The sequence below is a fragment of the Pollicipes pollicipes genome, unplaced genomic scaffold (genome assembly GCF_011947565.3).
Source record: "Pollicipes pollicipes isolate AB1234 unplaced genomic scaffold, Ppol_2.1 Scaffold_2555;HRSCAF=2994_pilon_pilon_pilon, whole genome shotgun sequence".
NCBI lineage: Eukaryota > Metazoa > Arthropoda > Thecostraca > Pollicipedomorpha > Pollicipedidae > Pollicipes > Pollicipes pollicipes.
The window spans coordinates 12,317,891-12,332,104 of NW_023596136.1; positions in this window are offsets into that span (position 1 = coordinate 12,317,891).

Genomic DNA, 14,214 nt, shown 5'->3' on the forward strand with positions numbered 1-14,214 from the left:
AGGAGTGCGGTTCCCTTATCAGTTAACTGACTTATTTTGGTAAGCCACATCAGTTTAAAACGCACCTGATTGAAGAGACGAATTGTTTGTATGCTGTGCCATTAAACGTGTCTCACCAGGGAGTAGTATCCGGATTCAGCTGATGAGACAGCCCCACCCCCTCTCGTTAAAGTCCCGTTTGCAGAAGCGTGTGAAAGAATTTGGAATTGGGGTCAGGGAGGGGAATCAGCCAAATAAAATCACTAACAATGTAGGTTACCGTGCCAGTCATTGACGCCTTACACATCAGTCATCAATTTCTTCAAAATATGAAAAACATCACCAAGACATACAGTTGATAACGGAACTAAATACCGCGGAGAATTTTACCCATAGCCCACAATACCAAGCAGCAGGCACCCCGCCATATTCTTTCCACGATTACCGTGCAGCTACTGCGGAGTAACCAGTTATTTCCGATGCCATGAGCCAGGGACCAAAGTTTTGATTTATTTAATGCGCCTGCTGCCAAGGGCGTGCTGACGCGGCAAAGTCTGTGCGCTCAAATAAAACGTTGTCCATATCCATGCACAGTAGTTTAACTCGGCAGCACTGTACCGCATGACGTCACTTGTCGGCTGAGGCAGACAAAATCGGCTCCGGTAGCCCTCTATCGGACAATATCCGAACTATTAGGTGAAGAGTTGCGAGGAAGTGGGCAGTGTCCCAATCCGTGGCTCTCGCACACGCTGGACTTCATGAACACTGGACTTAATGAACTCTAGGTGCTGCCAGCCTGTAATTTACGATTCTCCTCTGTCCAGGGATTTTGGACGGTTTCTGGATGCTGTGAACGCTGGATGCTGCGATCATGGACTTTTTGACCACTGAGCTTCATGAGCTCTGGGCGTTTTAATACGCATCCGGTGGGCGGTGGCTTTCAATGCAGTCCAACTTTGCAAGTGGCATTCGTATTGCAGTGCCATGAATACCCGCCTAGGATTTAATTTCTGACCATGCATATTTCGTTGACTGAACCGTAATTTAGCATCCTGTCCTCAGCGACGAGAGGCATTGACAGTTCAGGGTAAGTCAGCGGGATGATCCGATCAAGGTAGAGAAATTGACCTGTGATTATCCAAACGCCTTTTCAACACACAGAACTGGCTGTTGACTCACTGAAAGAAGTCACAAGCAACCAGCCTTTTTCCTTTTCAAAGAGCCGTGGATTGATGTTGAAGCCTGTTGGTACTCCTCATTAAGGAGAATAACAGGTGATAATAGTTCTGAAATGCCAATTTATGCCATTTTTGTGCTTGTCCTGATCTGGGATGGTTACCAGTCACATAGGCTTTTAAATCAGTGGTGTTCCTTTCTTCTTATTCAGTTCAGTGCTCCACCCCCCACCCCCCACCCCCACCCCCTAAGTGTAAAGCAGTGTGCTAATCTGGGAGACATCCATATTTTGGGGTACATTGCATATTTACCGCTCCCAAACCTGTCTTCAAAAGCTATGCCCCTGCTTGAGATGCAATTATTTCAGCAATGCTTTGATAGGTTTTAGGCAATTATTCACAGTTCAACATTTTGTTAACATGAATCATGGTTGCTAGAAATCTATATGATACCCATTGATGTAGGCCATGAGAAGGTGATAAAAGTGAGACGTGGAGTGGCGTAGGAAATTTAGGTAATGAGGAGGGGAAGGGTGCAAGTTTCATTGGCATGTCCCCTTCACCAAGAGTTTAACTTTAAATAGCATGATGTTTATGGTGTTGTGGTCCAACTGTCCCATGAGGTCAGTGAAAGGTTTGCATTTTGTTGTCTCTGAGGACAATGTTGGCTTTTTGCTGATAATGGCACCCCTACTGCAACAAGACATCTCTGGAGTCATTCATTCTGCAGTGCTCATTCATGTACATATTTTCTTTGCACTTGTGAGCATAGCATTCCATGGATGCAAATATGGTATGCTTCATTACTGTTTTTGCTAGCAGTGAATTTTAAAATTATTCTGACGGAACCATTGGCATATTCGCCGTATTCATTTAAGCACAAACTGTGAAGGCAGACAGCCTACCTTATGTGCAGTCTATATTGGCAGTAAAAATCAATGTAGTTTGTGTGGTGGTGGCAAAATGAAGGAGTGGCAATTTTGTATGCATGATTAGGGAGAGATAGCGACCCATGGATCATGATCAATAAATTAAGTCCAGAGAAGATGGCTGTGTGCCATAGTTAGTTTTTCTCCTATCTTTTCGTAATTTTCCAGCTAGAAATGGTAGCTGAGGGGAGGAATCAGTATTGAGCGGGCCCAACCCAACATGTGATGGTGGCATAAGGAGAGGAGTGCCAATTGTTATGCATGATTAGGGGAGATAGCTACCCAGTGATCATCGTCAATAAATTAAGCTCAGAGAAGACGGCTTCGTATTACACTTAGTTTTTCGTATTTATGGCTCGCAGGTGTGGCAAATTGTGTGCTGAGTGCGAAGGACATCACAATGTTGTGTGCTGCTTAAAGCTGCACGGTGATGGAGCGCAGAGCGTACAGGCCTCACAGGAGGTACCAAGCAGGAGACCCCCATCAGTGACCCAGGTCTAGCACAGCAGCTGTCATTGTCTTGTAAGAGTAGCGGTCCTGGAAGGAGATGTTCAGTGTGTTGTCTTGAATACATACAACTCCATGCCACATATGGATGTGGCCTTATCTGCTTGCTGTTTCATTACCTGTAACTAGGATTTCACCATCGGGCGCCAAAAGAGATCAACAGAGTGACAAGAAATGAAACGAATTAGATTTTGGCTCCCCAGACGGTAATTCTGGCACCGGCAATTTGCGCTTTTTCGAAATGAAGGTAGTGTTTTCATGCAAGCGATATAGTATCCTCTTTTTAATGCTGAAGTTTCATGGGTATCCGTGTGCTGTTTTAGATGCACTTATTTGCTCTAACAAAATACCTTCGGATGTTTTCCACATACGGCGCCAAATGTAGCTCTCTGAAGGCGCTGTCAGTGAACAATCAGCATAACAGAGCACAATGGCGCCTTGGCGCTCCTCAGTGGCGCCGTGCGAGGACGAGAAGAACGCGCCGTAATGGCGCCGAGACCGGACGTATTTCTTTCATAAAATGGAAAATACCGATTTCTGGCCCATTCTCATCACAAAGTGAACGTAACTGTCCTGAGCTGATATGCTGTCAAGCTATTCTTCCACGTATTGAAAGATTCGTGGTTGTCCGTACGCTCTTTGGTACCAAAACCTAAAACTGAAGATGCTTTGTGAGAGCAAGTGAAAGCTATATGATCCTCATGGATCTTCACCGAAAACTTGGAATTCGAAAATGGGACATGTGCTACAAGAATATGAGAGCATATGATTGCGACGTAATAGTTAAGAGTATCTAAAACAAGGACAGCACAATTTTATGCACGCTTATACCAACTGATTTGCTTGCCCGAAGCGAAAAACGGAATTTATTATTTATGTCGGCACAAAGGTCTTCTGGACGCTTACGGCGCCAAAGTCCAACAAATGTCTTTCTTATCTCATGAGCTAAACGAATGTGACAAAACCAAGAGGCACGTGTTAAAGGGATGCTGTCGAGTACGACACTTTGAAGACGGTCGCTGTCATTCAAGACAGCGGTTTGTCGGGACACAGCACACACTTTTACGATTTGGTCCTCGCACGGCGCCAAAACGGAAGCCAAAACAGTGCAGTTGAGCGCCACAGTCCAGTTGAGTAGAGTCCAGTTGAGCGCCAAAAAGTTCACTTCCTGCGCCAATGACATTCCCACACGTGTTAGACAAAAAGCAAGTTATGGGCGCCATGTGACCATCGCAGTCGGTGCGCCCCAAAGCCCAAATCATCATCATCATCAAGATGCACAGTGCTGCAAACTGTTCGTGCGACTGTAATAGGTCAATGAGGGCAGTGTGTGGAGGCCACAGTGCTGTCGACACGGGCGGTGACAGGACCTATGTCGCTGGGAGGCCTGTGAAGCGAGCAGAGCCTGTGTGGGTAGGATCTGAAAGTGCATCGTGTGCCGCGTTTGGGGGAACTGGCTCATCAGTTGAGCACAGGATATGTACCCTATTGACATGTTCAGCTCTAACATGGCCTCATCTTCTGTCCTTTCCATCAAGGCCATCAGGATCCCTGTCATCTGCACCCCTCTCCAGCGCCATGTCCTGCCTGTTAAAGTCCTTTAGTCCTTCCGCCACTTGGAGCTGGCTGACCCGCCCTCAGACAGGCAGCTAGCTGGCGGTGGACATGCTGGTGGGGCGGGACGACTGCTGGGATCTTGTGAAACAAGGTGAGATGAGGCTGGATGGGGACCCGTGGCACAAGAAACCTCCCTGGGGTGGGTCGTCCGGAAAGGTGAGTGCGCTGCCGAGAGGGAGAGGGGGAGAGAGAAGCTGGCCGGGAAATGAATAGTTGCAAGTGTATGTTCAGTGAGTTATTCTGACAGTATGAGTTACGATGAAATAAGCTCACTTGCAACTATTGGTATACTTTGAAGTGGAAAGACTGTTCAGGACAACGCAATATTTCTGCTTAGTAAACATGCTCCTCAACACGCCATTGTTTCGTTGCGTCACGGTACCTCGCGCAGCATTCATAGAGAGCCAACTGACAGCCGTTATGTCTGGAAATTGTGCCCACAAACGACAGATGTGGATGACTCAACAATTCTGTTTTTTACCTTGATCGCCGCTTGACCAATGGAATGGAACATTTGAATGACGTTATTATGACGCCACGGATGCCTTGGTGGCCTTGACAGTCTGCATGAAAGTCTGCACATCTTCGCAGGCGTGTAGCACAGAAACGAGACGAGTTTTCTCTTAACTACTGTAAACTGCACCGAATGGTCTTCAAGATGGTCATTTCAGCTCAACCGCCCCCTACAAATGTGCAACTTCCCTTTAACGTAAGGCACACCGTGCTAGAATGCAAATAATTTGGCTGTCACCGGCACCGCCTGCTTGCTGCGTCGGGCAAACGTACAGCTCACCCAGGCGGTGCTCCTCGGTGATGACCACCCGGATCTGCCCGACCTACTAATGAAGTACTCGAATGACATAAAACTATCGAGGAAACTCTAGGTTAAGCACACACCAACACACACACGTTCGCGCACACACCACGTTAGGGACACCAAGCACCCGGGCAGGATGGCGGCCCTGCTCGTATTGCGGGCGTCTGCTGATGGTTCGCCGCTGCTTCCACCTGGCGCATGGCCACGGCTCTCCACGGAGAACGGGAAGCTGGGAGAGCTAGAGCCGGACCAGTCTGGAGCCGAGGCGTTTCAGACATGGCCAGGGGAGTATGTTTCACGCCGTGATTGCTAACAGAGGACGAGGGCAACGTTCAAGTCACATCTTAAGAATGGTTAGCGATGTTTTGAAGATCATTTTAAATAGCCTGATTGTTAGCGCTTAAATCGGACCCTGCTGTTGACTGACGAGTAAAGCGAAGTGAAAGCTCTGGAAAGCTTTTGGCACCGGTATGTTGCATGAGTTAGATGACGGTGATGCTCAGGTTCGGAGTGAACAGCCGAAACTGTTTGGATTTGCTAGCTGCGGATTCAGGTGCACTTTACCCTGTACACGGTCCGCACCTTAGTTTCACCAGCAATTTCTAAAAAATCATGAGACATATTTGATTTCTGTCCGTGCCGAACAGAACCTGAAATTGACACCTATTGCCATAAATACCAAGTCCTCTTAGCGGGCATAACCGTAACGACAATATAGTGAAGTTAAGCGGTATATGTCGTGACACCGCCAGGTGTTCCTCCTCCCCTCCCATATAACCGTCTACCTTCTGAGCCGCCGACCATTTCGCACGGGTACTGGGCGACCATCATCATTACGCCGGATTCCACCTCCGGTCACGTGACGCTGTAACGAGCGCGCGCGGTGAACAAAAAGCAAGCGAGACTGCGGAGCACGCGAAACGGTCGGTGCGTGATGTCACGGCTGTTGTCATGGTGCCGCCCACCGATGGGGCTCGTGTGCCTCAGGGCCACAGCCAGTGGATGGGCTCCGGAGCCTCCAGGGCCACTGTCAGTGGACGGGGCTTGCTGGACCATCGGCCCGCGACCAGGGGACACGAATCACATTTGGCAGAAGACGGAGATTTGCTGCCGCTGGGCAGGGGGTGCGTGATCATGTGGTTTTTAGAAGTCAAAAATGAGGCCTAGCAGTTAACGACAGGTGCTTTAATTCGTCATAATAAGCGGAATGTTTCAAAACGTGGGGGCCAGGCTCAGCGAAAACTTTTGCTGGGGAAGCAAGCCAAGCAAGCAGCAGACGAGCAGGCGTCACCAGGTGCCAGCAGGAGACACGGGCAGGCGTCACCAAACATCAGTAGCAGACGAGCAGGCGTCACCAGGTGCCAGCAGGAGACACGGGCAGGCGTCACCAAACATCAGTAGCAGACGAGCAGGCGTCACCAGGTGCCAGCAGGAGACACGGGCAGGCGTCACCAAACATCAGCAGCAGACGAGCAGGCGTCACCAGGTGCCAGCAGGAGACACGGGCAGGCGTCACCAAACATCAGCAGCAGACGAGCAGGCGTCACCAGGTGCCAGCAGGAGACACGGGCAGGCGTCACCAAACATCAGTGGCAGACGAGCAGGCGTCACCAGGTGCCAGCAAGAGACACGGGCAGGCGTCACCAAACATCAGTAGCAGACGAGTAGGTGCTACCAGGCGCAAGCAGCAGACACGAGCAGGCGCCACCAAACGCCAGCAGCAGACGAGCAGGCCACCACCTCTGCTTATATTCGGCCGTCCAGTGCCACCGGCTAGCGCAGGCGGCTGAACAGAGCAGAGGGCCCGACTGGGAGACAGCAGGCGCTGGGCAGGGCGCCGCAGCACGGAGGCTGTAAAACCAGCAGCAGCGGCTGCCTGCCTGCCTGTATTCGGTGATCAAAAGAATTTTCGGTCGGACTGCCTCACACACAACGGTGAACTGTCGCACACGACGCGGACAGGGAGAAGCTCCCCCTACGCGCCCGAGCGGCATCTCTTATACTCCCTCCAAGACTTACACCGTGACGCACTCCTGCCGGCGTGCCTACGGGTAACGCACCGCCCGAGACGTGACTGTTCTCCTCACCCAGACATGAATCATCGCCGCACTCTGCTTACATGTTGACACTGTCCCGGGGCATGATCTACCGCTACACCCGCCCCTGATCTTAAAGATCATACAGTCACACCAACGTCCATGCTATCCAGTCACTCGACACACTCTGTCCATAAAGTCGGCTCAGCTGCCGGCGCACACGCTGACTGCGTCGCAGCGGCATCGTCGCGACTTCCTCCGCCGGCTGGCCAGGAAAGGCCAGGTAGCCCACCGATTCCGTCCCAGTCGCCGTTGGTGCGTCCTCTGCGCTGTCCGGGTTGTCAGCGACTGCACCGGAGGCGTCCTGGTGTGACGGGTCCGCGGCCAGATATAGGGGTTTGTCGTCTCCCTTGTCACGGACGTCAAATCGTGATGGATCGCTGTGCCGAGGCCGCAGGTCCCGCACTTGTCACAGTACGCCATCCACCTCGGCCACTTGCAATGACACGATCCGCGTGACGACGCCCTGACGAGATGTTGCCGTACATCGCGTACCACGGCAGCGCATCTAGACGAGGTCGCCAGCTTGGAACGTGGAGCTGCTGAGCAGTTGCCGCGCCTCGTCTGGCGTCGGCGGTGGCCGCTGCGAGTCGTCGACCGGGTCACGCTGGCTGGGCTGCACGCAGTCTCGCTTCTGGTACTGGTAAGTGCCAGCGGTCGGTGCGTCCGCGGCAGAGTGGCCGGAACCCGGGGTGATGCTGCGCAGGTGCTGCAATCAGGCCTCTGCAATGGCGCAACGTCGTCTTGCAGCGATCACTTTTATCGTGCGACGACTCCGTTCCACGATGCCGTTGCGGCCTGGCTCGTGGACGGCCTGGAAACGAAGAGCTCTGCTCCACTTTGACGCCAAAGCAGCCCTCTGACTTCCACGGAAGACCGTGTCGTTGTTCGTCAGAATTTCTGCCCGCGCACCGCGCTCGTGGAAGACCGCCTCTAGATGTTGGATGACTGCCGTTGCGTCGGCACGGCGCAGCTGCCGCCACAAGCTGTACCGGGACGGGCCGCTGTCAATCAGGGACTGGTTCGATCCACCTTGGTAGTGGGTCACGTCTATCGCGAGACGTGTCCATGTGTCGGGGACGTGCAGCGAGCCATGCCGCCACCGCGTTGGTGCTGGGTCGATGGCTCGGCACACATCCCACCGACCCACAACCGACCGCACGGCGGCTCAGTCGCGCATCACGAAGTACTGCGCCCGGCGGATTCCTGGGTGGCCGGCACTCCCGTGTGCAGCCATGATCCACGCCTCGATGTCCATGCTATCGCCGCCCTTCGCCGCGTCAGCACCATCATGTACGGCGACAGCTGCCGCCCCGGAGCCGATGCGCGTGCTCTCACCACGTCCCACGGCGCCTGCACCCTCGGTGCGTGCCGGGATCCTAGCTGGCACATTGTCGTCTACCTGCGTCCCGCGCAGCCATTCCTTTGGGACACGGGTCAGATTATCCGCCCGGCTTTCATCTGACCGCACTAGCGCGACCGCCAGCGTCAGGCTCAGCTCATCCACCAACTGCCAGATGACGTCAATGCGCCGTCAAATCAGCATTTCGCTATACGCCTTGGTGCGAACACGCGCGCGGTCACTCAGTGCGTCGTCAGTCCACCGGTGGACCGTAGCGGAGTCAGTGTGGAAGTCGATGATCTTCATCTCCCAGGCGATGGCCAGGTCGATCCCGCGCACTGCCGCATCTAGCTCCGCCATGTTGATGTGTATTGACATCGTGGTTTCAGGGCGCAGCCAGCAGGCATCCTCTACCACGCCGTCGCCCGGGCTCTCGATAACCACACCTACAGCGATGGCGCTGGTGTCTGTCCAAGCGATGGCCCTTTTACCTATCAGGCGCCACGGGCCGCGGGCCGGGTCGTTCGTCCTCATTCGATATGTGGTTTGAGAGATCTGAGAGAGGAGTGCCACGTCCGTGGTGGCGTCGTCCCATCCGTGCGTGACGGCATTCATCCTGCGCTTCAGCCAAGCGACAGCAGGGCGAAGCCAGCCGCTGACGGGCAGATGAGCCACCAGCCGGCCGCACCATGCCAACACAGCGCGCCGCGTGACCTGCTCCGGTGGCGCAGCGACGCCGCTGTCGTGCGACCAGTGCAGTTTCCCATCCACCAGCTGCACGCGCAGGCCGAGCAGGCGCGCGCCGTCCGCTACACGCTCAGGCGCTTTGCAGGTCAGGCTGAAGCGAACGAAGTGACGCACCACGCGGTCTGCGCTCACGATGTCCTCGTCGACCAGCAGGTCGTCCACGTACGGGAGCACGTCGTGTTGCATGTCGGCGTCCTCCGCCAACACTGCGAGAACGACAGCCTTCATGATGAGCGGGACGACGTTGAGCCCAAACCCCAGACGGGTAGGGCAGTGGCGCTGTCTTCGCACCATGACCGTCTGGTAGGGCCACGGTCGGCGTTCCAGGCGCAGCTGCAGGTGCGCCTTGCGCAGGACCACCACGGCCACGAGCGTCCAACGTCGCCGCCACTTTCGGGGCTGGTCGGTGCAGACGTCGGCGTCCACCGTGTGGGCCGTCACGAAGCTGTTCTGCTGCTCGCGATAGTCCAGGACAGGTCTCACCTTATCCTGGTTTACCTGCCGCACCGCCATCAGCGGCACCAGACCGTGCGGTGGTCCATCCACTTGTCTGTCGTATGGCGTCAGCCAGCCACTGCTGATCCATGCGTCGATCTCTGCGCCGCACGCCTGCTGCGCGTCCGCGCGCGCAGGATACTAGGTCACCACGTTGCATAGACATTCTGGACCTGTGCCGTCCGTCCACTTCCAGGTGACCGTCCACGCCTGCTGTTCGCCGCGAAGCCCTGCTCCCGCTGACTGACACTGGTATCGTTCCACCACCAGCCGTGATGGACGTCGTCACGCCGCCCGCAGCCGCTCCCGAACATAGCTGCCGAATACAAGCATTCTTGTCGAAATAGCCTGTATTCGATGATCAAAAGAATTATCGGTCAGACTGTTCCACACACAACGGTGAACTACCGCACACGACGCCGACAGGGAGAGACTCCCCTACGCGCCCGAGCAGCACCTCTTATGCTTCTTCCAAGACTTATATCCGCAACACGATCTGCGCGCGACTGGCCGGCGTCACCATGATGCACCCTTGCCGGTGTGCCTACGGGGTAACGCACCGCCCCGAGCCGTGACTGTTCTCACCCAGACAGGAATCATCGCCCCACTCGGCTACATGTTGGCACTGTCCCGGGGCATGATCTACCGCTGCACTGCCTTCAGCCCAGCACCAGCGGAACGAGCAGAAGTGAGCCAGCGCGCCAGTGGCATGGCGCGCCAAATCTCCTCTTCAGCCCTGAGCAGGGCAGACGAGACGTCCTGTGGCAGGGACGCGCGGCTCAGCGCTCCACGCCGAAAGCAGGACGCTGACAGCCACCAGAAAGCAGAATAATAGCGACTGCTGACCAGATGTTAGCATCGCGGAAGCTGCCGCACCGGTCCCCAGACGCGGAGGCCGTTCCTGCTCCCACCATTGTAAGGCACACGTTGCTTCACCTTTGTATTGGTGATGCAGCTCCAGACACGGCACGCTTCCAGTGACGGCTGCCCCGATCCCTCTGCCTCCCCCCCCCCCTCTGCGCGTGCGCCTCGCACCGTCCCGGCCTCGCCGCCCGGTCACGGGACCCCCCACCACCGGCTAAGGGCGGACGCTCGCTGACCCAATGTCACGCGGCGGCCTACCGCGGCAGCTCCGAGCGTGCCAGATGTACGTTCAGCTTTACAAATGGTGGCTACTGCCGTTTCGTGTTTCAAGTTCAACTTAATGACCGATATCGTTCATTAAGCTTTTGCCCCGTGAGATTCAGTTGAGAACACTAAATCGCAGACATCTGGGTTTGGGTCCCAGAGGTGTTTGCCTCAGTCTGCCTGTTGACATAGCGTGCGGAATCGTTCACGCGAGCACGCGGCACGCGCTGCGCGGCACTTCCAGCGTGTGGTGCTGCTCTGTTTCGCCCCGTTCCAAACGTTCGCGTAATGAAAACACATCGCAATCTTTGAGACGAAAACTTTTCACGTAAGCTTACGGCTCCTGATAAGCTTATGGCTTTTGACCGCCGTTGTTGGCCACGGCGGCTGCCGGCACATGCTCGGCTGCGCTAGGGCTCTCTTGAAGACTTACTCTAAATAAATTGTGCACTTAAGACTTGAAATTATACAAACGTGAGGGGTTGGCGTAGCTGGCCCGTTTCACTTGCAAATTGGGACGGCCCTTGCTCTTTGGACCTTACCCATCCCCTTCTCCCAACCCCACGCCCACCTCTGTCCCACCCACTGTTCCTATGTCCATGCACGAGATGACGGGTAGCACCCGATATGATGTTTATAACCACCATTTACAAGATTAAACGGCTTAGCCACAGGAGGCTGCGAAGCCTCCGTACATCAAAACATCAACCCTCCGCAAACATGACCTGCGAACTCCGCCAACCGGGATAGGGTTTGGTTGATCACACAGCTCATTGTGACGTGGACCTCAGTCCAGCCCACTGGGCGTGCTGCCTCGAGGCAGTTGGGCAGCCGGTGCACTGGGTCCGCGGTCCCGACCTGTTCGTGCACGTCATTTGTGTGATTCGCCCCGCACCAGACAGCATTGGACGTTAGGAGGGCCCTGCAGCTGTGACGTCACATCGGCTGCGGAGCGAGAGGTCGACAAGCCTTCAAAACGCTGGTGCGAACAGATTGTAGCCGCTCGTGCTTTGGATGTCGATCACCTGCGTCGTATTAGCCAGAGCACAGTTCCTCACGGAATCGAAAATTCAGGAATTTGGAGCAGTCGATCCACGAACATAAGCCGCATCCAAAGATTTACGAAAGATTCGATTACGGGATTCAATTGGATTTCATAGTTGCCCAATTGAATTGCAGCGAATCAAATGCACTAATGTCGTATCTGTGATTCTTATCTGTGACGCATTAGACTGTGACGGCTTTTGCGGTAGCGAAAAACGCAGCGTCATAGGCTGGTTCGATTCAAGGTTAATTGATTAGATAGATCGAGATCCGGAGACTTCTATCAATGAAGAGATCATTAAAATAGTGTTTATCTCTCCCTTTTAGGCTATCGCTAGACGCTCCAGTGCCGTGCATATCAACAGCCCCGCTGGCTCCAAGTCCCGAGAGGCCACAACTTCCGGCGGGTGGTGCACTGTGACGTGCCGTCGGCGGGGGCGGGGCCGGCGCGGACCGGCGGCCGGGCCCGGTGCCAGACGCCCCGCTCTCCCGATTCTGGCCGACGTAACCAGTGTTGCATCAGCCGAAGACGGCCCCGTGACCGAACCCGTGCGCGAATTACGCAATGCTGCCCAGTCATGGTGGCAGGGCGGATATTTTTTGGCAGTTGCACGAAAGTTTCTGTGTGGAATATCTTGAGATGTGTTGCTTTGCTGGTAGACTGAGCTCAAGTGTTTAAACGTTTTCTAGAAAGAAATCCAAACGTGCCTAATGTACTGTCAGCAAAAAGGAATGCACGTATTTTGACCGAGTTTATCATATGTGTATTCCATGTTCGCTATCGCATGTATGTATATCACATGCGCTACCGCATGCACACTTTTCAGCAAAGTCTGCCCTAACGACGCAGTTTACCTCAAGGCGGAAACAAGAACAAAGCAATCACGGTAAAAGAAGGAGCAAAGTAGTTTTCTGGACCGTATTAAGTGCAACAAGCAGTCTGCAATAGGCTGCTCACCACCATCATCAGATGTTTGAAATATCGTTTATGCCTCATAAGTAATTTGATCTATCGGTACGCATGGTACAAGCTGCGCATCTGTGGTGTACAGTAAAATATATATATATATATATATATATATATATATATATATATATATATATATATATATGTGTGTGTGTGTGTGTGTGTGTGTGTGTGTGTGTGTGTGTGTGTGTGTGTGTGTGTGTGTGTGTGTGTGTGTGTGTGTGTGTGTGTGCGTGTGTGTGCTTGTAAGCCCTCCTAAGTGAGGACCGAAGTCCGCTACACTCACGCAAGGTGAGGACCGTTTTCAAGGTGGGGACCAAAAATCGGTCCTCAGTTTGCAAACCATTGGAAAACACTAATTTCGTCCAGATATTGGTCTGGTATCAATCCCTTAGAGGTCCTGACATGGTAGGTTTTGTCCGTCAAGTGTATGTTTCGTGGTCACGTGACTTAGGTCGATTTACACAAATCCGCCGGCGAAGTTTCCCGCCTTTCGACTGAGATGTGTGGCGTCATCTTCGATTAGAGGTGTGCTGATCTTGTTGTCACCTTGAACGCACCATGTAGTGTTGATTTCACACGACAGAATTGGCTGAAGTAACTAAATGATAAACAATGGTTATTTGTCTATGCCTTAAAACATTTCAAAATGACCAAACATGTATGTATGTATGTATGACATGGTGACTGTACTACATGTATGCATGACTCGTACTACATGTATGACAATCATGTAGTTTGGCAGGGCACATGCGTGGTACCCCTCACTACTGATTGTTATGGCAGACCTTGGCCGCTAGTTGGGATGCCGTGGAGGTGTCGCGTCGCCCGGTGGGTGTGGTGTCGCGCGATCAAGGGACATGAGATATTACTGCGTGGTACTTAGTGGTGTTCCTGTGGGCTGTCTAGGTATGGTAAGTATATATATGGTAAGCACTGATAACTGCATGATGTTCTGTACTGGATGCTCTGCTTTTAAGTGTATAAAGTTTCTCGTACTCGGGTGCAGTGTCACGGACAAGGGAAATTCTTTCAACTTGATGGCGGTGCGGCAGTTTTAGCGTTGAAACCTCTGTAGATATGAAGGAGGAAGGGGGCAAGCGTGCTTTTTACTGTATCTGTTCTCACGCACCCCTGAGTGGGGGCACAACCTTTCTTACTTTACCTGTTCTGTTTTTAGGTGTATGAGGCTGCTCGTATTTAGGTACGCAGCGTTATGTGGGGCAATGGAAATTCTTCCAACTTGGTGGTCACGTGGCCGTCTTAGCGTTGCATCCCCTGTAATTGTCGACGGGAAGGGGGGGAGGGGTCAGCGTGCTTTTCACCTCACGTTCCTATTTACCCCTCAATGGGGGTGCACCATTCTTACCT